This window comes from Crotalus tigris, unplaced genomic scaffold (assembly GCF_016545835.1).
Source record: "Crotalus tigris isolate CLP2741 ecotype Arizona unplaced genomic scaffold, ASM1654583v1 scf7180000024362.2655971311:6658466, whole genome shotgun sequence".
NCBI classification, from domain to species: domain Eukaryota; kingdom Metazoa; phylum Chordata; class Lepidosauria; order Squamata; family Viperidae; genus Crotalus; species Crotalus tigris.
Genome location: NW_024100530.1, coordinates 948,382 through 974,999, shown reverse-complemented (window position 1 = coordinate 974,999; position 26,618 = coordinate 948,382). Strand labels below are relative to the sequence as shown.

Sequence of the window (26,618 nt, the reverse complement as noted above, 5' to 3'; positions counted from 1 at the left end):
ACAGCACTCAAAACCCCTCAGTTCAATCTGAATTACAATAATTCTCTTCTATTTGGTAAATATCCTATGAATTTGATGGCAAAAGTCTATAGATCAACCTTCCCATCCTGGTACTTTTTCAAAGACTTGGACCTCAAATCCCAAATGCCTGTAGAAATGCTGGCTGGAAATTTTGGGCATTACATATTACAAATACACCCTGGAAGGCTAGGGCAATAGATAAGAGAAGACTACATAATAACAATATTATTAACTTTTCAGATCATAGGCTCTGACTTAATTATTCTTATCATGCAGTGATTTATTGTAGATTCAAGAGTTGGCGCACATATGTGGAGTTACTTTTCCCAATTATTGTGATAGAGGAAGCAGATCCATTGGGTGAATGTGGACCTTTAAATGGAAGGAACCTGAATTGTGTTCTCTTTGCACCCACTGCTGTGATGCTACAAAGAAAAGTAAAAGAAGAATATTTTGGTGAAATTCACATGAGAGTGATATCGGATTCCTTATCCCATCAAGACTTTGTTCAAACAGGACAGACATCCAGATCAATTCTTATAGGAGATCTTTCATACTAGAAGTAGTGGAGACCAGATCTGAAGGTATAATGTGATTTGATGAGGAACAACACCACATAGCCAGCTCGGTGGGATCTCCTTGAATCTCCCACTTTATGTCTCCTTGAAACCTCTTCTAGAAGCTGATCAGAAAATTGAAAGAAGAATATGTGCTACCTGTGTATAAGCCAATTTCAGTTACTAGAAGTGAGGATTTTAGAGGAGCATAAAGCTACGTTATCTGTTCACTTTTAAAAGGGGGGAAGTATCACTTCACAAAGCAACTTGGAAGAATGCTTCATACAGGACTTTTTAAAAGCAAAGCAGCTCTTCAAAGCTTTGCATAAACAGCTACACAATGAGGAAGAGTTTTGTAATAGAAAATATACATCCAAGCAGGCTTGGCTACCTTTTAAGAAGGTAAGCTCAAAAACATTACCTGAAGAAGAAGCTGTGTTTGCAGAAGATAGGTTTTGACACAACATGACTTTGCTAGGATGATAGATCATATACATTATAGAGGTGGCAGATATTATCAGGTCTGATCCCCTTTTATGTGGCCCTCAGAAAACCATCCTAATTTAATGAAGGGATGGTTGAAAATTTTCCACCTTTTTGACACTTGAAAACTGTAGCAAATCTCCAAATTCACTCCAAACACTGGGAAAAGAAATAGACAACCTTAGTCCTGTTGACATCGTCTTACTTTGCATCCTTACCCCACCCACCTTTCCATTCCTCATGTCCATCAACAATATCAACCCAAGCCACAGCTGACAACAGAATGTCCAATTTAACTCAACAGTCAGCTTTCTTGAGGCATCGTTGAGGTTTCCAAGTTCGATTTAGACTCATCATTCATCCCCCTGCCCCAAACATGTGCCACCTATAAAATCAAATCAAGATTAAAGCAAAGACATAGAAGTGTTGGTTGTCCCACAGTTGCATCATAGATTGCATCATGGGTGAAATACAGGCGAGATTATATTTCTCAAGCAGTTACTTTAGTAGGAATGGTTTGACTTTTGGCCTGGACACATATGCCAATGGCAAGACAAACTCAAGGGACTAACAAAAAAGAATGTGTGTTCACAGCTGTACAGTATACCAGTGCAGATTACATGTTTTCAGGGTTGCGGCCACAACAGAATGCTAATTAACATACTGGAGTGATGAGAACGGCTGTAAGGCCCTTATTGTTCCATTATTTCATGCAGCCCAGCTGCCTTTGTTTATTTCACTTATCCTCTCGTGCCACAGGTTTTCACTCCAAAAATACTATCCCAATACAATGTTAATATTTAAAAAACAAAGAGGTGGCAGATTGTCATTTCTGTGTTAGTCTCAAACTGCAGAACTGTTAAGCTGTTTGGGGTGCAGTATTTAGAAATAATTTAACAGCCCTATTCTGACACTGCCTGCATTCTAACGTAATGGCTGAGTATGCGAAGCAAGCAAATGTATAACTATCCTGACATCACTTATGAGATTTAGATTGGTCAGTTAATGGAAGTCTTTACCAAAATCAATACCATAACAGCTTCTTGAAATGAATGATTTTTTTTTTTACACAGAGCACTAGGAGCAATAAGTACTGAAATATACTACTACCTTTATATAAACACAAAGGGGTTGGACTTTGAAATTAAAAAGCAATTATACAGCTTTTAGGGCTCATCATTTTGTCCCTCTTCTTTTTTTGGCAAAGCCATGTTCAATTGCTTATTAAAGATAAACACTTATAAAATGAACAACACAGAATATTAATGGGCTACAAAGTCCATCTATGCCTTTCCTTAGACTGGCAAAAAAAAAAATGCTGGATTTGAGCAACTGACCTACTTAAGAAGTAAGTAAGATTTGAAGAATTGGGATGGTAAAATATTGTGGAAATAAAGGAAGAATTTCCAGCTGATGTCACATAATTCTTGTGCTAAATTGATTGGAGGTGGGGGTTAATAAGAACTAACAAAAATAAAGAGTGGCATCAAATTGCATAATAAACAATTCTGGATCCATTTCAATTGCCTTGGATCCATTGACACTCCATCCTGTTTTCTCAGACAGGAAGTTCTGAACTTGAAGACTCTTGAGAATTCATTTGTTCAACAGGAAATCTAGAATGCTGCAGCATAGTTTTGAAATGTGTCACTTCTCATTCTACCATCCACAGTGAAAATATGGTCCAAAGATCTCCCTTTGTTACAACTTAATTTTTCCCTATGCAAGAAAATATTCACACAATTCCTTTTAAGAGTCGTTGCTCTTTTTTAAATCCACAAGTCAGCTCAGGAGATTTAGAAGTGAAGGAATTGCATATATTCCCAAATGTATCTGATCATCTCAGGGAAAGGCCACTCTTCAAACCAACTAAACTAAACTTAGTTAGCTGAGCTTAGAGAAGAACAAAAGCATGTTAAGAGAAACCCTGATTCTTTTCAAATAGCCTTGGAAAAAACTTGTAATATCTCTCTTTGAACTGAAAAGTAGTGCCAAGAATGCTTGTCATTTATTTATACAATGGGTTCTCTTTTACTCATCCAACATACATATTTCAGCACAATAAATTAATGCCATAAAATGTGGCCCTACATCTTTTTTTTACCTTACTGGATTTCTGGCAGAAATATACCAACAACTTCATATGACTGTTCATGAAAAACAGTTGCAGGAATTGGGTATGTCTAGTTTAATGAAAAGAAGGACTAGGGGGGGGGTGACATGATAGCAGTCTTCCAATATCTCAGGGGCTGCCACAAAGAAGAGGGAGTCAAGCTATTCTCCAAATAATCTGAAGGTAGGACAAGAAGCAATGGATGGAAACTAATCAAAGAGATTAGAACTAAGAAGACATTTCCCTAACAGTGAGGGGAGAGATTTAGGGAGACCAGTGAAACGGCTTGTCCTTGGAAGTTGTGGATGCTCCATCACTGTAGCCTTTTAAGAAGAGATTGGACAGCCATTTGTCCAGAATGGAATAGGGTCTCCTGCTTGAACAAGACATTGTGCTAGAAGACCTACAAGGTCCATTCCTATGCTGTTATTCTGTAATATGCTGAAAATATCATTGGAAATTACAGCGATATACAGTGGACCAGCCAGCAAGGGAAATAATACATGCTCAGAAATTATAGGTTAGATTATGAGAAATGTAAATAGACAGCACCAGGTAGGACATCTAGACATCATTACACTATCTTGAAGAAGTCAATGCATGAAATTGTTCTAAAAGAGGAATGGATACAATTGTCTATGATTTATGGAGAGATACTTTTAAATTGCATTACAATTTGAATAATAATTTTAGCGAGCATTGATGAATTAGTTTGGAATATTAATAGGTAGGTATTCTTCTCTACTATTTCCTGCACAATTCACTAATCAGTGGTATGTGCTAAAATGATAAAGTATACTGAACGTATCCAATGGGATCAAGAACTAATATATCGTTCTTTTAAACCTGAACTAATCTATAAATTATACACATACACACATGTATACACATCTAGGTCTTTTGAAAAACAGTACTGAATTGATTTCATGTTCCAACAACCCAACAGAATGTGGTGATTTGTCTACCACAGACGTGTAACTGTTTGCTATGCCCCAGTCTTCTAACTATGGCCATTTTCCCCACTGTGGATAGAATAGAGATGAGCTTAATTGAATCCAGGCCATAGCTAAAATGTCCAGCTGCTTTGTGTTTCAGATACACACACACCCATGACTTTAATTACATACTACTAAAATTTTTGTTGTCATGATGTTTAACTGGACTAAAATGGTGCGTGATAGGATAACAATTTTTGAATCAAGGTACCTCAAATGGACTAGCTTACAGAATGTGTCTAAAATCCAAGACCCATGACTCCCGAACGAATGCAATTTAGGACAGTTGTGGCTGCCTCAGTGCTACTGGCTGCTGCTGCACTGCTGCTATGGTCACATGGTCTTCATTTTCAACATTCTGCGACAGTTTCCCAGGCAGTCTTGCAATCCCTTGCTTCCTCCACGTACTCCACTTACTGCCTGCTGGAAGGGGAAGGGGAAGGAAAGATTTGTGATACTTCATGCCAAATTCCCACAAAGAAACTCAATGTGGAAGCTGGCAGGAAGTCAGAGATCACTCCTGCTCGCTGTTTACTGGCCCTTGGTCATTCTATTTCTCTGTCTAGGAAAAGAAATGTCTCTGAAATAATGACCCAATGGGGCTGAGGTTGTCTAGTATACCAATAGTAATAAAAATATTTTTAGTAACACCACCTTTCAGAATAGTTTTCTTCTCTTAAATTACAATTCACTACACACATTGATAGTACAAAAAGTTTTACTTAACGCCAGAACAAAACTCTTTATAATATGCTAGCTTCCTAACTTCTATCAGAAATTCCTACTTTGTTTTACATATGAATTGTAGTTTAGAGACCAGCAGTTAAAGACCAATGGTTGTGGTGAGTGAATGTAGAGCTCAAATACTCTGAGGAATTATTTGGTCATCCTCTTTATTTGTTTTCTTGCAACTCTGGGTCCATAATCCTTTAAATCTCCCTGTAATTTGGCTATCATCATCCCAAGAAGTTTGCTCAGATACATAACCTAAAGGATCTTTGTGAACAAAGAGTCATCACATGATGAGTCTCTTGAAAGATTTTTGAATTAAAATGTCTCCACTTGTCTACTGTTGCTGAATTACTATTTTAGATCATTTGTCTGAAATGGTATAGGGTTTCCTGCCTAACCATGGGGTTGGACTAAAAGACCCCCAAGGTTCCTTCCAACTCTTCTACATTCTACTGTCCCACAAGAAAGGTAGCTGAAGCATCTATGACATTCCATTCTCACCACAAGTTTATTTCTCCGTACAGATCTCTTGCACTGCTTCAAAAGTAGTCCTCTTGGATCTGAAATTTTAAAAACCTTAAGGTAGGATCTGCCTCTTCAGCATTTCATCCTGTTAAATTTCACAGCAGCCTCGCGCCTCCGAAAGCCAATTTAAGTACTCATAACGCATCTATCTGAAGACAATTGGAGAGTATATTTTTAATCGCCAGATCAAAGTGTTATGTACTCTTGCGTTGCAGACTGGATTGGCCAGCTGAATTCTGAGAAAATCCAGGATGCTACGGCTTTGCTTAGTTTACTAGCATAAAATGATGTTTAATTTTGTTTCCTAGTTACAGCCTCAGCCCATTTCCAGAATTGGCCGCATCTTGTCTTGAAGAGAGGCAAGAGAGGCTTTACTTATGCAGCAAACGGAAATGTAAGTAACTGGAGCCTCTCATGTCACACGCGAGGAAAAGAGCCACCCCTATCTCTTTTATATTGCTTTCAAAGCACAGGTGTCTTCTTTGAATCAGATGCTGGACATGGCTCAGTTTATTTTCTGGTTCATAATCAATCTATTGTTCTTTTATTCCTAGACGCAAAATTCACAGCCACGGCAGTCATACTATTATCATTTTTAACTCTCCATATTCATAAACACAGGATATATATTGTGCTGGTAGAGCTGGCACACAAGTGATTTCAAGACATATACTGAACAGATTTTCATGCACCCAAGAACTTCATGCTCTACAGAAAGGCAATGCTCCGAGTTGTACAGTAAAGGTAAAAGTCATGTCCAACCCTAAGGTGTGGTGCTCATCTCCATTTCCTAGGAAAGAGAACCACCATTGTCCAAAGACACTTCTATGGTCATATGTCCAGCATGGTTATATGCCAAACGCATATCAAATGCTGTTACCTTCCCACCGACATGGTACCTATTTATCTACTCGCATTTGCATGCTTTTGAGCTGCTAGATTGGCAGGAGCTAGAGCAAGTACAAGTAGTTCTTGACCGTTTATTTAGTGACCGTTCAAAGTTACAACATCATTGAAAAAAGTGACTGATGACCATTTTTTCCACAGTTAAAGCCTTTGTAGCATCCCCGTGATCACATAATCAAAATTCAGATGCTTGGCAACTGGTTCACACTTATGACCGTTGCTGTGTCCCAAGGTCATGGGATCACCTTTTGCAACCTTTTGACAAGCAAAGTCAATGGGGAAGCCAGATTCACTTAACAAGTACAGGTTACTAGCTTATCAACTGCAGTGATCCACTCAACAACTGTGGCAAGAAAAGTGGTAAAATGGGGCAAAACTCACTGAACAAATGTCTCACTTAGCATCAGAAAGTTTGGGCTCAATTGTGGTCGAAAGTCAAGGTCTACCTGTAATGGGAGCTCACGCCATCGTGCGAACTGTCAGTTTTCCAGCTAACTACCTCAGTGACTAGAACCTCTAATACATTGATAGAAGAGTGTCTGATGGGAACAAAAGCTTCATATAGTTCAAAATTCTTTCCTTTGATTTATACTCGGTGTCCACAAAAACAAATTTTCTACTTTAGAAGATTTATTAGAAGAACAGAGGTGAAAGTGCCATAACTGTATGCTCCCCAGAGTCTATTTATTTATTGCAACAATTATACAGCTACAGAGAGGCTACCATTATCACAAAAGCATATATAGGACATGCCCATTTTGGAAAACTACACCCTTTTGCTTTTAGCCCATGGAACTGGACAACAAAAATGCCTAGTAATAAACTGATTATGCCTGTAATCAATGGATATTTGTATAAATGCCAGACATAAGGCATAAGTGACTCCATGTGTTAATCACCAGTCAAGTGTTTATTTCAGCTTGCCTGCATGCAATGAGAGAAACAGAATTCAGTCTCACTTCAGAATAAGGCACCGTTAAAGAGTCTTATGTAAACAGTTAATGGAGAAATGTTCAGAGATGAATTAAGAATTGAATGCATACGTCATATAATGTAAGCAAGGAGTAGGGACTTTTTTTTTTTTCCTGGCTGGGCTTCTGAGAGTATCCAAGTTGTTCCCTAGTGGTCTTCAGCAAACATGTAATTATTTTGTTAAATAAAACACCCATCTCATTCCAGGTCTGGACTGGAAGCAATCCATTTTAAAATGCAATCTATTCAATTACGAAGTCTTACTACACACTAACTATCAGGACAAATGAGATAACAGTAACACCATAGTCTTGAGCCTCTGTTGGGTTCAGCCAACAACCAGAAGCTAGATTAAGATGGATTGAGTTGGCTAGTAGCTTCCAACCCATCTATACATAAAGCTTGTCCCAATCCAAATTTGAAACCATGTTCCTATATTCTACTTTGCCATTGGTTGCATTTTTGCAACTAGCCAATTCACAAGGCTCGATTGTTATTCCAGAAAAAAATGCTGCAATTTGGAGTTACAAATACTGGCATTCTCAATGACGAGTGGTTCCATACATATAAGGGACATCCACCCAAACCCTAGAAGACTCTATAGTGTAACCCAACCTTCTCAACATGACTTTCTGCAGATTTCTTTGGGACTCCCTTTGGTCATGTTGGCTGAGAATTCTGGGAGTTGAAGTCCTCACATAAATTGGGGAAAAAATAGCTTGGAGGAAGTTGATAAATTATCTGTCCTGATGTTTCCCTGAAGGCACACTTCCTGTTCCATTTTCAATATTCTATATTTATCAAAGTGAGGAAGACAAAGAAATTACAGCCACAATGACTTAGTATTAGTGTGATAGTGATTTGTGGGATGGAAGTTCTGAAGAGCAGACATTAAACAATTAGTATTCACAACACTACAAGAGAAATATAATTTACCAAGGTTCCACAGATGGGAGGAAAAAAACAAGAGTTACCTGCCATTCACAAGTATAACCAGAGCATACATTTCCACAACTTTGGTAACTTTTACATCCATGCAACTTTTTTGTGCAAATCTCTCAAAGAATGCACAGGGTCAGCTTACAAGGGAAATGGGTGGCAAAAAAAATGTAATAAATAAAAAAAATAGATCAAGAAGAGAAGACATGCTACATTCATGTTTTACCATTTTCCTTTTTCCTAAAAGAATAATTTTAGTGAACTAAATTTAATGTTACTATGTATTGTTTCAATGTTTATATACAGTTCTGTAGTGCAGTGGTTAAAATGCAGTATTGCAGGCAAACTTTGCCCGCAGCCTAGAGTTTGATCCTGATAAGGCTCAAGGTTGATTGAGCTTTTCATCCTTCCGAGGTCGGTAAAATGAGGACCCAGATTGTTGGGGGCAATATACAAGTATCCAGTTTTGGTAGCCACATTACAGAAAAGATATTGAGATTTTTGAAAAAGTGCAGAGAAAACCAACTAATATGATTAAAGGCCTGGAGACTAAAAAACATGAAGAACGGTTGCAGGAATTGGATATGGATAGTCTAGAGAAAAGAAGGAGTAGAAGTGACATGATAGCAGTATACCGATATTTGAGGGGCTGCCCCAAAGAAGAGGGGGGGTCATCTTATTTTCCAAAGCGCCAGAAGGCAAGACAAGAAACAATGGATGGAAACTAATCAAGGAGAGAAGCAACCTGTAATTAAGGAGAAACTTCCCAACAGTGAGAACAATTAACCAGTGGAACAGCTTGCCTTCAGAAGTTATGGGTGCTCCATCACTGGAGGTTTTTAAGAAGAGATAGTCACTTGTCTGAAATGGTATAGGGTCTTCTGTTCAGCAGGGGGTTGGACTATTCTGGCTGAAGTAATACTTTCATTGTAAACTGCTCCGAGAGTGCTTGTAAAGCACTATGGAGTGGTATGTGAGTTAAGACGCTGTTGCTATTGTTATACTGGCGTTTTATCAGTTGTCAGTGGTCTAGAATCACCTATGAGATGGGTGGCATATAGGTTTGTTAGATAGATAGATTTTAGATAGATAGATAGATAGATAGATAGATAGATAGATAGATAGATAGGTAGATAGATAGAGCCGAGGTGGCGCAGCAGTTAGAGTGCAGTACTGCAGGCCACTTTAGCTGACTGTGTTCAGCAGGTCAGCGGTTCAAATCTCACTGGTTCAAGGTTGATTCAGCCTTCCATCCTTCCGGGGTAGGTAAAATGAGGACCCAGATTGTTGGGGGCAATGTATAATATATATATATATACATTGCTTACTGGTGTACACCGCTTAGAGAGTGCTTGCACTTAAAGCGGTATATAAGTCTCATAAATAAATAAATAAATAGATGGATAGGCAGGCAGGCAGGCAGGCAGATATTGGAAGCTTCTTTCTACTAAGTCTACCAATTCAGAACTATCTCTAATAGGTTTCCCAGAGTTTCAAGCTGACATCTTTTCCATCCCCACTCACAGAGGTCATGATGCCTTCATGCCAACAATCTGGTGGGTTGAGACACACTTGCCCAATGAACATTGTGCCAAGGGCTGCCCGCCCCAAAAAATTAAATGGGGCAAACAGAAAGGAAAAGGTAAAACCAAACAAAAAGCCATGCACGGTTTAATTTACCTTTAAAGATCATTGGAATGAAATGGTTTAAATGCAGTGAGTCTAACTGTTGCCCACAGGTGCAATAACATTTTCTTTTTCTCAAGGGCTAAGCATTGAAATTTGGCAGTGGCATGCAGAGCTGCTTTGGGAATTGCATCCAAAATCTGAGACTAAGTACCCCTGCTCTTCACAGATAACAGGGTTGGGATACAAGATTGCCACAGGTAATGGGCAATATGTGCCTAGTAAATTCCGACTACACAGAGAAACCTGTATGGATTGAGTGAATCATGACTGTGTGGAATGTTGAATTAATGGGGCAAACTGCAGAAATGAAGGAGACCCAGTAACTCAAGTTCCCCATAGTCCTACAGAGAATAGATAGCCCAGGATGAGGTTTTCTAGATAGCAAGTTCCCATTTTATCTCTTCTTCTGAATGATCTCACTCCTAGGACTTTGGAGAGAGGCCCTTCTCTCTTTTTTTTTTTTCCAAACATTGGAAAGAATGCCAAACCCTAGCTTTATCAATATTTCGAAACATCACTGCATCTTCTAAACATTCTAAACCCCAAGAGACAAATTTGTTGTGTGTTGAATCACATTTGGTCAAACATTCTGTTCTGTTCTGTTCTGTTCTGTTCTGTTCTACTCTATTCCCATTCCCATTTCCATTTCCATATTTATTCTATTCTGTTCTGTTCTGTTCTACTCTACTCTACTCTACTCTATTCCCATTTCCATTTCCATATTTATTCTATTCTATTCTATTCTATTCTATTCTGTTCTGTTCTGTTCTGTTCTGTTCTACTCTACTCTACTGTATTCCCATTTCCATTTCCATATTTATTTTATTCTATTCTGTTCTGTTCTGTTCTACTCTACTCTATTCCCATTTCCATTTCCATATTTAGTCTAGTCCAGTCTAGTCCCATTTCCATATTCTATTCCATTCCATCCCACTCCACTCCACTCTGCATTCTGTTCTGTTCTACCCTACCCTACCCCATTCCATTCCTTCCCATTCTATTCTTCCCTTCACTAACTCAATCCCATGTCAACTATTCCTTTAAGGAGTGACTCAGACTTGTTAGAGGAGAGAAAAAATGAAATTACTTTTCTAATGCAATTTTCCCATCCTGTACTCAGCTTCTTTACCTTTCTGTCTGGATCATTTAGGCATGAAGCCCTTAGAAAAGGGCATAAGTAACGTGGCAAACTCCATCCTAAACCTACTTTTGGTAACCTTGTGATAACAGGTATTTCTCTATTTACAACCACAGTTGGGATCTGAATGTCTGTTACTAAGCAAAGGTGTTGTTAAGCGAGTTGTGCCTGATTTTACAACCTTTTTGCCATGGTTGTTTAAGCAAATCACTGCAGTTGTTAAATGAATCATATGCACATTAAGCAAATCTGGTTCCTTCCATTGACTTGGTTAAAGTCAATTGGGAAGGTCATAAATGGATATCAAATGACCACAGGACACTTTCCTATCACCTCCTAGCTTACATTTGAGGTATTTTTTTTTTTACAAATTTTATTTATAATACAGTTAAAAAGAAACATTAGATTTAACATGACATTCCAGTATATACATTCTTATCAGATTATTCCACTTTTTACAATCAATTCTTCATCTCTACATATACACCTAAGTTTTATATACAATGCTTATTCTAAAATAACATATATTTCTATCTTAACCTTCATCTTTAATCCCGACTGTCCTCTTCAAATTCCTCCAGTGGTAAAATTTATCCCAGGTTTCATAATAAACTGATCCACATTTGTCTTTTAATATCATTGTGAGCCTGTCCATTTCCGCACCTGCTAATATTTTATGTATGAACTCTTCCTCTGTGGGAATTTCCTTGCTCTTCCATTTTTGCACTAAAGCAAGCCTAGCTTCAGTCAGGATGTGTAGCAGCAGGTAGATTGTTCCCTTGTCGTATTTTTCTGTCGTTATTCCCAACAAGAAGAGTTCAGGTTTTAACTCTAAGTCCAGTATTAATATATCCCTCAACCAGTTTCGTGTCCTGTTCCAATACTCACGAGTCTTTGGGAATTCCCACCACATATGGTAATATGAACCTATTGCTGTTTTACATTTCCAGCATAGGGGTGAGATGTTTGAACCCATTTTGGCTAGCCTTACGGGTGGGAAATGCCATCTATAAAACATCTTGTAAAGATTTTCCTTATATGAGGTAGCACAGTTCTTGCCAAATATGCAGGTCGATATTGAAACCAAAATCCCTACTCCAAATTAACATGGTCACATTTGAGGTATTTTTGATGATCCTACCTCCTCTCTCTCTCTCTCTCTCTCTCTCTCTCTCTCTCATTTGTCAATCTGTCTGTCTATCTATCTCTATCTATCTATCTATCTATCTATCTATCTATCTATCTATCTATCTATCTATCTATCTATCTATCTCTATATCCCAAATTTTAAGCTAGGGAATGGCAGGAAAGGTGCTAAAGGTTTGGCCCATTATCTTCTCAACCCACCCCCATTTACTTCTTTCAGGAGGGAAGTTCAAATACCTTTGTATAAAATTTGCTGTCAACTACACAAGGCACGCCCCCTACATCTTTGCAGCAGACCAGCTCCATCTGATCAGAAGGGTTAAATTTATATTCTATTAAAAGCCTTCCTCTTCTTCCCTGTTTCTTTCCCCTCCCTTTCTTCCTTTTGGTTTCATCTTCTCTGTAAAATACATAACTTAAAGTGAAATCAAATATTAAAAATGACAGACTCTATAAGTGCTGTGAGTAACTTCAGGTCACGGAGGGAGGGAAATGCAGGCAAGTTGTCAGGCACTATCTGTCAGAGTGAATTAGAAACAATCAACAGAGACTGAAAGGGAAGGTGATTGTTATTAAGCAGTGGGGCTGTGAGCAAGCTACCCAGATGTGGTCATGCATATAAAGAACAGGAAACAGGAGTTTAATTCAGGAAGCACTGGCGAATAGGGCAGCACAAAGGATAAAAGTCTTTTGTCGCTAATAAGCTGGAAGTTACTTTGATAACAGCAGGGTTAGCGTCGAGAATAAAACACATTGCTTTTCTCTACCATACACCATTAATATCACAGAAATCTGGTAGAAAGGAATGCGTGGCAGAGGGGAACGTTTAGTTACTGGGGCCCCTCCATCAACCCAGCAACACAATGTCTCAGCTCATATTATTAATTAGGGTACCCGTGATTGGCAAATGTCTAGATGGCAGGAGGGGGTGGGTGGGAAAGGTCGCTGCTTTTTCTATCTCCACAATGGCACCCAAGCAAGAATTCTACACACCACTAATAAGAATAAACATCTGGCTGACTGCGCAACTAACCACAATGTAATAATAATAACCATAAGATCATCACTGCATCATTGTTCCATTGCTGAATTGCTTTGTGTTCTTTTTTTTTTTTCCTCACCCTTTTCTTAGTCTTTGGGAAAGGTGAATCGTTGGAAAATGTCTAAACATAAGGCAGATTGTTCCTGTGGCAGGGAAATTTAATTTTCCATGCAGACCGGGCTTGATTTTAGAAAGGGTGTGAAGGGAAATCAAAATGTTATAAAGATGCATTCTGCAATGATTGTCTCAGGCTTGAGGTGGACAGCAGAATAAATATTCAACAATAATGCTTCTGGTCATGCATAGAGGTTGATGGATAGCAAAGGTGAGAACCCTCCAGATGGTGGGGGATCACAACCCCTAGCAGCCCCAATGGTATGGCTAAGGGTGATGAATGCTGGGAATTGTAGTCCAGCAGTTTCTAAAGGGTCCATATTCCCATCCCCTGTGTCAGGCTAAAACCCAGTGAAATCCCAATTCCCATGATCCTTTCCCTGAGAACCGTGGATCTGAAGTGTGAGGTGTGACCCACCAGCCGGCTTCACACTCACGCTAAGCCATAATTTATTTTAACTACAGTTTGCTGAGAAGGCCCCAGCAGGTCAGATTCACGCCTCCTGCTTTATCAAAGCAGAGAAACCATATTATGATTGACCGTAAGGTGCAAACTCAGTGACCAAGGTGAAATGAATGGTCTTCCCAGTCATTTAGAATGCCTCAACTTCTGTGAAAACACACGCAGCTCATGTTCTATGTTCTTTCGTTGGCATGCATCAATATTTGGATTCTTAATTTATCACGGGAAAGTGAAAATATGCCACTGTAGACAAATTTAAATACTTGCGAATCTCCAGGAAGGATAAACAGAATGACCACGTTCTCCACAGGCAGCAAGAACACCAAATCTGTGGAGCGCCTCATTTTTCTCTACGTGTTCATACACTGTCTGCTGGTGATATAAGGCAACACTACAGTATATCATGACGTTTTAATTCCCTGCCTTTAATTAAACTAAGACACAATCTAAAACCATCTGCGTATGTGTTTCTACTATCTGACCAATTCTCATAGATATGCAAACCTGAAACATATGATCTCCATGGATCTGATCCTGGGAACTTTCAAAGCCAGCCATGAATTTAATATCTGACCATCCATTAGTGCCTCTTCCCTGCAGGAGTTAATCTAATCAGGATGTCAGTTCAAATCCCCTTCCCATGCAACATATAATCTTACAATTAGTAATTGTGCATGTACATAAATTGGAGACAGACGTCTTCACGTTTCGTGTATCAAGAGAAAAGTTTCTGTTTGCATCAGTGGAACTTGTCAGGCTGATGTGGACTGGAGGTTAAAACATATAAGGAATGGCTGCTGGAATTGGGTATGTCTTGTTTAATGAAGAGAAGGACGAGGGGGGGGGATATGATAGCACCCTTCCAATATCTCAGGGGTTGCCACAAAGAAGATGGAGTCAAGCTATTCTCCAAAGTGCCTGAAGGCAGGACAAGAAGCAACAGATGGAAACTAATCAAGGAGAGAAGCAACCTAGAAGTAAGGAGAAACTTCCTGACAGTTAGAACAATTACCCAGTGGAACAATCTGCCTCCAGAAGCGGTGAATACTCCAACACTGGAAGTTTTTAAGAAGAGACTGGACAGCCATTTGTCCAAAATGGTATAGGGTTATCTGCCTGAGCAGGGGGCTGGACTTGAAGACCTCCAAGGTCCCTTCAAACTTTATTATTATTATTATCATCATCATCATCATTATGGATCATCGCACAGTCAGCCAGATGTTCAGATGGATTTGGCATTTTGTCTACCTATCGAGTCCTTTCCCAGGACCTGGGATAGGCAGATGTGGATTTTTGATGGTATTACAGATATCGTCGCAAGATGGAAGAAGTTCCTAGTAAGGCCGCCTTTTGCAATTGACTAATAACGAATTTGTCAGTGCTGATGATGATGATGATGATGATGATGATGATGCAAGAACCAATGGCTTTCTCCTTCTATAGGGAGATCCTACTGGACCAATATTAAAAATACTAGAAGCAATGGATCAAACTAGGGAGTTGGTCTGGAAGACCTCCATGGTCCCTTCCAATTCTCTTATTCTACATTCTATGTTCAGTCATAGATTAAATGTCAGTCATCAGTCTTAAATTTGCCATTTCTTCCCTGGAGTTATCAATTTAATATCTCATTAAGAGGTATAAAAGAAAGAACATTTTCATTTTTTTCTGGTGCTGTAACTTCCAAGTCTGCCTGAGTCTGGATGTAGATGCAAAGGAATCGGGTTTCTAGAGACTTAGATTAGCACTGTCCCTAAAGGTGTCAATCTGCAATCCCTCCCTTCTTCCAACCATAGACCTTCAAGAAAGCAGGTGCAGACATGCTGGTATCTTTTATTAAGGGCATATCACTCACTATCATTCCGTAAATACGAGATAGAAAAATAGTCCGTTTAAAAGCATTTTCATTAACTTGATGTGTTCCTGTTGAGTGAAAACTAGAGTAGCATTCCATTCCATGATGTATTCAAGGAAGAAGATCATATTCAGTTCCCTACTGTATTAAGGGAGGCAAAAGAGGAACGAGAGAGAGAGAGAGAGAGAGAGAGAGAGAGAGAGAGAGAGGGAGGGAGGGAGGGAGGGAGGGAGGGAGGGAGAGGGAGAGGGAGAGAGGGAGAGAGGGAGAGAGAGAGGGAGAATTTCAGAGGGAGAGAGGGGATGACAAAAATAAAACAAAGAATGTAGATATACTTCCTCTGATATCAAGTAGGGCAGATGCTTGCAAGATCTCCCAGCAAAACAGTAGGTTCTCTCTGAGCAAACAATGAATTTACTGAGGTCATGAGAATGTATGTTGAGGAAGAGGGGTGGGGTGGGGGACTTTTATCAGAGAGTTTACAAGCAGAAGAGGGAAAGTTATATTCTCCCTCCCTTCAAAAGAAAAATATTCAGTTCACTTCAGGTCAAGGAAACTGCTAATGTAGGAAAGGTTAGAATAGCAAGGGTGGTTATGGAGAAGACAATCTGGAGAAGGATGAAGCAATCTGGTCTGCCCACTCAGTTTGCTCCTGCTTGTTTCTGTCATCCCTCTATTAGTGTTGAAAAGAAGACTCTGAAACATGTGGCTCTCAGCCTAAATCCGAAAGGCTTCTGCAAGCAAGCAGTTCAGACTCTGGCAAAAATGAGACAACTGCTTGAAGCCAAAGCTGTGGAAGGCACCTATCTCATGGCCTTCTGTAGGAACTCCAAATATCTAGAGCAGAGCTTTTCAACCAGTGGTACGGGTACCACCTGTGGTACATTGGCACCTGGCAGGTGGTACGTGACCATCCTAGAAAAGTGGTAGCAGGGGAGGGGAATGAGCTGAACCGGTGGCAGCACTGCACAAGCCTGAGCGAGAAATGGCTGGAGCTGCAGGGCTGTCAGGGTTCAGCGGAAGCGCCAGGATCAGTGCCACTTTCCAGCTGATTGGCGCTTCGGGGCTGTCAGGGGTCAGTGGAAGCACCAGGATCAGCGCCAGGCTCCAGCTGGAGCTCGGCGCTGATCCTGGTGCTTCTGCTGAGCCCAGAAGAAGCGCCAATCAGCTGGAATGTTGCAGCATCTCCAGGATCTTGTGATTTACATTCAGATGTTTGGCAACTGATTCATATTTATGATAGTCACAGTGTCCCAGGGTCATGTAAAGTGACCAAAACCTGCTACAACCACCCAGCAGACAGGGGGAACAAAAACCAAACACCCCCCCACCCCACCCCCACTGACAATCCTCAACAGAAATGCTCACAACAGTGAAAACCTCGGACAGGAGGAAGAGTGCCATTGGGTGGGCAGGCAGTGTCTTGCTCGGCTGTGCCTTGGGGGGCACTTTTTTCAGTGCTATTGTAACTTCAAATAGTCACTAAGCAAACTATTGTAAGTCGAGGACTACCTGTACTTTATCACTTTTGGGGGGGGTCATCAAGTTTTTGACATCTCGCTAGGCGACTGGTGGTACTCAGATGTTGCCATATCCTAAAAGTGGTACAATGGGTGAAAAGGTTGAAAAGCCTTGATCTAGAGGTGCGTATTTGCTTTTCATTCTGATTAGCACGCCAAAAAGTAAAGCAGGGATCAAATTCAGTGTGAAAGATATGCTGCTGTTACTTTTGCTCAGTTTCTTGATTATACGGGCTTTGAAACTTTATCAGCACATAAGAAAAAGCTTTCCAACCCCTCTTCCCCACATGCCATTGGCTGGGACATCTGCATTGTTTTGTTGCTTGTTAGTGGATAAGGCATTTATCTTATGCTCAGACTACATCAACAAGGTCAATTTTGTTTCCAGCCTGTAAGAATATGATTCCGCAGATGAATTAAGCCCTGATTGAAAAGTTGCCTTTTCAAATGGCTAATCACATTTTATTTCAAGGCACACCAAAAGGAATTACTTGTTTGCACATTTCAAACAACAAAATAGGAAATGTTGGTAAGCTTAGGAAGGAAGTTCAGGGGGCAGTCAGGTAAAGATTTGAAGAAAAAATATGCTAGGGGCTTATAAGAAACTGTTTCTGAGATGGTTTTCTGTTCCATAGAATGAAATCTTGCGTGTGTCCAAATGTTTTAGCATGAGAATTTGGGGGATATTGGATATGGTTGTTAGTCATAACCCAAATTTGATGGCACAAATTTGCAGAACATTGAACAGAACAGGAACAAGGAGTGTGGTCCAAATGTCTGGGACTATTCCTTGATCTTCAGCTGTCACTCTATTCCCAGACGGGCACTGTGGCATGGAACACCTGTCCTCATGATGGTTGGTACCATCAGCGATACAACTGATCCCCAACGGGTCCAATTTGGCATTTTTTATCCATACCCTAGTTGCATCCCATCCTTACTACTGCAGTGCATAGTACGTGATTCTATCCTTAAAAGCATTTTCAGAAGTGATTTGACTGGGCTGCTAAGCTGTTCAAAATATAGGGATCATAAAATTCATCTGAATGTATTGGAATTAATCCTAAAGTCTGACACAGGTATCTGAAGGACTGCCTCTCCCATCATGAACCTGTCTGTCCACAAAGATCAATCAACACACGAGTTCCTTCTCAAGACACCCTTAATGTCAGAGATTTATCCATTTGGGATGTTCAGAAGGACCTTCTTCTTCTTTGTCATGCTAGGAATTTCTTTGGGGGCTCTTCTGTATGTCCCTAAAAAGTTGCATTTTGGGCCCTACTCTCTCTATACTTAGTAAATCTGTCAAGACGCATTTCTCTTCTCATGCTTTTAATTGCTAATTAATTTTAACTTTTCTTTAAAAAAACATAGTCTGTATGTTCATTGTTGTTAGCTATTCTAAGTAGAAAGATGGGAGTAAATAAGACCTGCATTTCGATCTGAGCGACTCTTGGCCCTGACCAAAATGTTAAGCGACGTTCCCAGTTTCCTCACTCTTCATTGGTTCGGGGTAGGCAACCTTGGCTCTTTTATGATTCGTAGACTTCAACTCCCAGAATTCCTGGAAGTTGAAGTTCCCGAGTCATAAAAGAGCCAAGGTTGTCTACCCCTGGGGTGAAGGTTGTTTATCCACATTTGATGGGCAAATGATTCTGACACTTCCTCAGAAGCCAAATAAGAATAACATCACCATATTATCATGAGAGAAAATGTATGTAAAAACAAATACTTTATCAAGTAAGAAATAGCACTTCTTTGGGGAAAAAAATATAAGAAAAGATAGCTACTTTCATCATTTGGAATCACTTAGTGATTGTTTTTCAAGTCATGGTATTATAGACATTATAGCCTGTTGAGTAGACCTAGATTCAAGCTTTCAGTTGATCATAGAGTTGGCTCATAGCTGGTACTATCTTTTAGCTAATCTACCTCAACTCTAGGAATACCAGAGAGAACAAGACTCTATGTAAGCCATGAAGATCTCTAAAGAGAAAAAGTAGCGTCTCAATAAAGAGATGAAGAATTCTTAAAAAAAAATCAGGGACAAACCATCCATTTTGTAGGACTGTGCTTTTGATGGTGGAAAATTTATGGAAGCATCCACAGAAAACCAAAATTATGACTTACCTGGAAACGGGCTGTGCATAAATGTGCACGCTGCTTGGTTTCTCCAACCACCAAGCAAAATTGAAAAAGACCTGTTTTGTGTTGAGAGTATGAACCAGGAAATTGTCATAAGCCGGGAAAAGCTTCTGACTTTACCTTGTTAGGAATAGCATAAACTGTCTGACTTTGTTAACAAGGCTGGCTAGAAGTCAGATGAGCATGGTGCTCATTTCTGGATAAGGTAGATGACGCCTTTCTATATAAAGCCATCTAGACGCTCCTCCAGAAAGTTCCCATCTTCTTCCAAGTACATACTCACTTTCAGAAACCAGAGTTTTGTCAGGATCTCTCAAAAACCCTGTTGTACACTCCCATCATATCATTGACAAAATAATAACAAAGCAAGGTTTGGGGAAAAAGCAAAGCAAAAGCAAGCAGGTCTATAAAAATTGTACCAGCTTCTTGATTGTATCTCCTGTAAACCAAGATCTGGAGGTGTCCACATGTGGCAATGGGGTCTTGCAGTACTTATCCTACTCAAGAACTGCTTCCCATTCTGTGTTTTGCTTCCCCAAAGGGTGAAAAAAAAATAAAACAGTTCCCTTGGTTGGCACATAATCTCTAAATCTTATAAGCAATGGAAACAATTTTTCAGTCCAAGCAGATTGGCAGTTGAGATCACTGGTTTTGCATACTGTAGGGAGCTAAACATTTACCTTATTAAAAGACTGCCCTCCAAAACACAGCGCAGTTAAATAAACTGTTACCACTGTAATTGTTTTACAAGCATACTGCTGATAATATTATGAATTACCACTAATGTCTAGTTAGTAAATTAATACAGGAGTATCATTTAGTGTTAATTCCAGCGAGTTTCCTGAAGTTAAGTATATGAAGAGGGATTAGTTTCCTTCAAGACTGAAATGTGCCTAACAAGAAGGAGTGTATCACACACAGCAGTGGAGAAAACAACACCATAAAGCGGAATGCCAGAAATAGTCTGAAGTTGCATGGTTTGTCTGCTTGAGAACTCACCAGCCCGGGACCTAGAAAAAAATAGATCTTGGGCTTCAAGTGAAAGAAGTAGAAATAAAGATGATAGTGGGACATTAAAGCAGTTTGATTCTAAGACCTTATAAGCCCTGCTCCCAGACTGATTTTTTTTTCCTTCTTAGAAGTCCACTCATCTAAAGTCCATGAGGTCATTGTCACCCTAATGTTTATTAATAATACCTTAATCAATTAGTAATAAGCCATAATTGATAGCAGCTTTTATCAACTTTGCTAGATTATCACCCGAGAGTTATCCACCGCAAAGATTTAAATGCTTCATTTTATTTTTAACTTTCCTTTTTCTCTATTTCAGTAATGTCAGGCAAAGATCTATGGTTTTACTATATGAACAAATGATGGGGCAGAATAATTTATGACTTTGGCTCCAGCTTTCAGGAAAGCTATTTCCAATCTTCACCTCTGATTTGGTTTATCAAAAGCTACTCAAACTAATAGCAGAGTTACTCAGAAGTAGAAGATTTTACTACACCTCAAGGAGCGTTAGACATAGTCTATTTCCAAAATTTAACCTGTCTGCCAAGAAAGCCTATTACAGATTGAATAAATTAACTCAACATGCACAAGACCTGCCGTTGTGGTTTTGGATTGTAGGCCAGTGGGTGAGTATACGCATAGGAGGAAAGCAGCAAGGACCTGTTGTGGCTGTGGGTCACCCTAGTAAATGATACCACCAGAAATATACTAAAGGCCTGTGATGGGAACACATTTCAAAAGATTTCCTTGGATCAATAAGAATGAGACATAATTTGACATAGTTGTTTCCCTGCATACATTTAGTTAGAGAGGTATAAGCAACAGCATGAATGGTTCATCTCTGGTGCTCCTCTGAGACTTGTGGACATTTACACACTTTCTTTCCATCAGTAAGCCCTAAAGGCCACAATGACTGAGGAACAAGAGTGCACACACCACAATCAGTCAGTTCCCAGATCCTTGAGAGGCTAAACTATGTCCAATGAATTTGAACCTTGCAAGTTCATTAGTGATGTGGACCAGGGGTCCCCAATCCCCAGTCCGTGGACTGGTACCAGGTTGTGGCATGCCAACAACTGGTCCGCACAAACAAGCAAAGCCCCATCCGTGGGATGCAGGCAGCATACAAACCCACGCACTCTCTGGGCCACGGAAGAACTTTTCTCCATGGAACCGGTCCCTGGTGCCCAAAAGGTTGGGGACCCCTGATGTAGACTCAATAGAGCAGGGGTCTTCAAACTTGGTCCTTTTATGACTTGTGGACTTCAACTCCGAGAATTCCTCAGCCAGGCACGCTGGCTGAGGAATTCTGGGAGTTGAAGTCCACAAGTCATAAAAGGACCAAGTTTGAAGACCCCTGCAATAGAGCAAAACCTGCTTGCTCGAATATCAAGTGAAGATTTTGCTTCAAACTTTTGGCCCCAATGCTTTCTTTTTATTGGAAAGAAGGAGTCAGGCTATTGCTCTATCATTTCATCTCCATGCCGGCCATTTTTAAAGACCCTTCCCTACCCCTCTTTATACCTAAAATTGCAGGAGTCAACTTTCTCCAGGAGTTAACGTCCTCCCCCTGTCTAGAAGACAGAAGTTTGTCCTAATGAAGAAAGAGTCATTGTCAAGCAGCGGCCCTGATATGCCAGGGAAACAAGGAAAGGAGGGGTTATTCAGCAAAGAATGCAAGCATATCTTACCTTAGCAGCTTAACTGCATACTTGTTTTAAGGACTGTCAGTCTGGTTAGCAATCACTCGGTGAAAAGATGCAGCCGAGCTTGGCACTGACAGATTGCCAAGGGGGCGTCCCACTTCCCTATCACAAAAGAAAATAAAGAAAAGGAACGGTGTAAAGTGAAAAGTAGCAAATTTGCCACATCACAGCAATATGCAGAGGTCAAGGGAAATTCGGGGGGGGGGGGTAGGTTAAAGACCGAAATCAGATCTGGGGTAGGAGAATGGCAATCTATCCTAAAGCAAGGCCAGCGGTGACGTGGGGCAGACAAGAAGCTAAATACTGCATAGCGCTGGGATCATTCATTTTCATCAGATCAATAAAAGCTTATATTTATCAGGATTCTAAGCAGCTGTCACTTCTGACAACCTCTACTATTTCCCTCCCTCCTTCTGCTAGATCAGGGCAAAGGGAAGCAAGAGAGGGGGGGGGGAGCCACTTTTAATGCTATTTACACCTGAAGTCACAATTCCATTAAGAGGACCTGTTTTGTTAAAGAAACAGGAATTGATATTATTATATTGGCAGGAGCTGGAAACTCTCTTTGTTCTTCTCTCCATGTTTTTTCTCCCCTTTGCAATCCAGACTCAGCAAGAAGATTTTCTGACATTAAGTGCACTTTTTTTTGGGGGGGGGGGTGTTCAAACTTACCATTTACAAAGAGAAGAGAGGCTTGCTGCTAAAACAGTTACTACTCTAATCATCTGTACAACAATATTTGCTATCAGGCATTCTAAATAGATTATCACCAGTCCATCTGTGTCATTATTGATTTATAAGGCTTTAAGCGGCTTTAAAATGGAAGCTTTCCCACTGAGGGGGTTTCTTGTATAAATCAGAAGCATGCTCAAATATAGCAGCCATCACTCAAGAAGAGTGTCCATGTGTGCATGCACATATTGTGCGAGTGTGTGTGTGTGTGTGTGTGTGCACACACACACACACACACACACACACACACATATATATATTCATTTACCACCCCCTTAACTCATAACAAGAATGAGAAGATGATAAATTGCTTGTAATATACTGATCCAAACTGATATGCAAATTTTGGTTTTTTTTTAAATATATGACTTGAGTAAAAAGAAGCATCATTAACATATGAATGCTCTATGCAAATGATCGTGACAGAGCAGATGTTGCTGCATGTAATTGACCTATATTGAGAATTGCATCAGAACCCTTAACTCTATTAATTCACTACCCAGTAACTAGATATTGTCCCCAAAAAAGTGCATTCTTTGAAACCATACACTGGAAGTAAATCTGACAGAGTTCCAAGGATATTGGAACAAGGTCACTGTCACCCGTATTTTGCTGTCATCTGCATTCTGCTCCTTATGCATGACATCATCGAGTGCCTGTGTAAATCGATCACTTAATAGCATTTAGAAAAATACTGCAGTAGGGAACAGGTTAGGGGAGGAAATTGCCCCAGTTTTATTTTGTCTCTTGGCAGAAATGTCATACCTTTTAAACTGAGGGCTTTTTTTTTTTTTTTTTGCATGAGTGCACTGTGAAACACACAGATGCCATTTTATTCCCTGTCTTTATTTCCCCCCCCCCTTCTTCTCCGAATGACATTAAATTGTATTAAATAGCCTTTTGTCCACAGGGCACAGACCACCCTGTATATGATAATGTATTAATGCCCCCACGTTCTAACCACTGAGCTGAAACATTCGGAGACTTAGAGGAGAAGTATGAAGCTTCATTGTGTGTGTGTGTATTGCCTGCTAACAACTGTGACACATACTAATAGAAACATACCTAATAAATTACTGCTTTCAGGTCTACCAAGCTGACATTTCTCTGCAAGGGACAATTTTATATTTGTGGCACAGAACAAAATTGCTTCATATGAAGCTACTGTGGATTAGCATAAAAATTAACACTTAAATTTCAGCTTATTTTCTACCCTCTCTTCCTGCCACAACAATCAATTCCTCTTATAAATCTGATTAGATTTTATGATGCTTATTATTCAAAGCATGTCTCAACACAGCATCCACAGAGCTTGAAGACTATTTGTTTAAATGTGGGAGGGGGGGGGAAGCAGCAGATAAATCTATAGGTATTTTTATTACCCCATTCCCAACCAGTTTCTTTCTCATATTGTAACATCAGTAATTGATTGCACACATTAATTAACATGTAAGGTAGGATTTCTGCATTATGCATGATTTATTTTCCTATCTAGTTAGTAGCATTGTCTGCTGACCTTGTGCTGCTAGGACATTGGACTCCATTTGGGTCCACACATAAATGCCAATGTTCATTCCCCCGAAAGTTATTAATGTCAGATATGAAATGAGATTTTTGATTTCACCTGCTTGCTAAATCGCAAAAGCTGTTGTTCCCCAAAAAGCAGGCTTAAAAATCTGGACATCTGAAAATGGCCCATTGCTGAATCTAGTTCATGAGATACAGTTTGGCAGGAGAGAATTGGCAATATACTAAAATATGCCCAGAAATAAATAAATAAATAAATAAGCTGTTAATTAGACAAATCATGAAAAATGGACATTGTACATAAAATGTCTACCATTGTACATACGGTCTCCCACTTGACATAATAGAAACCTGATCTGACAGAATGCCAAGTGGTTGGATTGATTTTTTTTAAAAAAAAAAACCCTGACGTTAAATTAAAAAACAACTTTCCCAACCATTTAATATTTTACACTAAGAAATTACCTTAAAACTGCATATCAAAGCTCCAGCACAAGCTTTGATGTCCATATGGTGCATCTGTGTTAGCAGAAGGAGCAATGGAAGTTACCTTTCATTGTCGGGTTCCGGGTCTCACTCTAACACAATATTGTTGACAATGACTGGAAGTGAATCTCTAAAGCACCAAGTGTGTGTTCTACTCCTGAATCACATCTCAGAAGACTGAGGAATAAAGTTATGGGAGTTTTGGAGACTATTTGGATCTGCATAGCCTTCTTTGTCCTTTATTTTGAATCTGGGGGGGGGGGAGAGACTCTATTTGAAGGACTGCCCAGTTGGTGTTGACTCTAAAGGCAGCCTTCTTTTATTCCCCTTTCCAAAAGAAATTATGCATAATCCATCACAAGACTGGAATCCCTTAGGCCAGCATGGAAAATAGCTATTCACTTTAACATCTACCCAGTTTAATTCTGAGAATGACTGGAGAGATGAATGGTTCAAGGCACCTTTTTGGGACCTGACCATTAGTGATCCCTCTACCAAACGTCCTGGTTTTGATCTGCATCACTGTGTCTGGACAAAATTAAATACTGTCCTTTATCAGTGAGGATGGAAGGATTCCCCTTGCTACGATTGTGGTGCCGATGTGCAAACTGTTAAACGTACTGTGCAAGATTGCCCACGACGTGCGTTCTCTAGTTCCCTAGAATATCTGCATGAAGCAACACCAAAGGCGATTGCCTGGATAGCTGAATTGTACATCCAGTTATGAGGCCACTGACATACCCCCATAGAGGTTTTTGTACATAATTATGTGGATTGTGTATATATGTTTCCTTCTCTTCCATCATGTTCTCATCCTACGCTAAATAAATAAATAATGGGAATTGTGACAAGGAGATTAGAGGTCTATTGGCCCTAAGTGATGACACTTCTCCCATATTCATTCAATTATGAGTGTTTTCTCTTTAAATAATGAGCAGGAGATTTAACTCAGTACGCGTTGCCCAGTAAGGCCATCTAGGGACTGTTGCTTCCTTCTCTGTGACCTATTGAGAAGCAGAATATAGACATTATCTGAGAGTTGATTATCCTCAAAATTTCCTTTTCAACAGAGCGTTATTTCCAGTCCAAATGTATCTAGCTTTGCCTCCAACCCAGTGGATTGTGTTAAAGAGCCATCTGCTATCAGAAACCATGAAGGTACTTACCAAACCCACTCATAATAAAGGAGAATGGTTTAGATAAAAAGAGGCTGAGAATTAGCTCTACATGCTCTGACTTTTAGCTCTCAAAAAGACCTCTATTTTTGTCAATAGTATTTCAAAGGTACATATTAGAGGGGAGGAATCTTAGCTACTTTACCGCTGTTCAAATCAGTGGGAACCACGCAACCCAAAACGAATGCAATGCTTTAAAGCGAAACAACCAATACTTATTGTTCATATACAGCGGACATTTTTCAGACCTCCATTTTTACCATTGTTTCGTTCCCACAGGAGGGTTATTAGTGACTTTTATGACTATAATCACTTGCCAATTTGACATTGGGGAAAAACATGGGTCCCTTTCACACCTCTGCCATCCCAAAAATAATGGAGCTAGATGCTGGATGCAAAGGTTCCTTCCAAATCCGGGACCCTCTGAATTTGTTGGGTGTCAACTCCCAGAATTCTGAAATAGGCTGGGCATTGACTGTGGTGGTTGGGAATATCAGTTCAATATCAGACCTGTTCACAGGAGCACCAGCTATGGAAGGCATCTTTATATCATCCCACTGAATGGTTCTTCTATGTATTTGCTTCTTTAATAAATTTATTGGCTGACTATCCTATGACAGGGAAAC

General features: G+C 39.8%; 1 protein-coding gene across 11 annotated transcripts in view; it reads right to left on the bottom strand.

The window, feature by feature from the left end:
* ZNF536 (zinc finger protein 536) overlaps nt 1-26,618 on the bottom strand; it is a 482,695-nt gene that overhangs the window by 234,543 nt on the left and 221,534 nt on the right. For all 11 annotated transcript variants that reach the window (XM_039327462.1, XM_039327461.1, XM_039327463.1 and 8 more), the window contains one exon: nt 22,058-22,174. The gene's annotated coding sequence lies outside the window, so the exon portion shown is untranslated. The remainder of the gene's footprint in view (nt 1-22,057; nt 22,175-26,618) is intronic.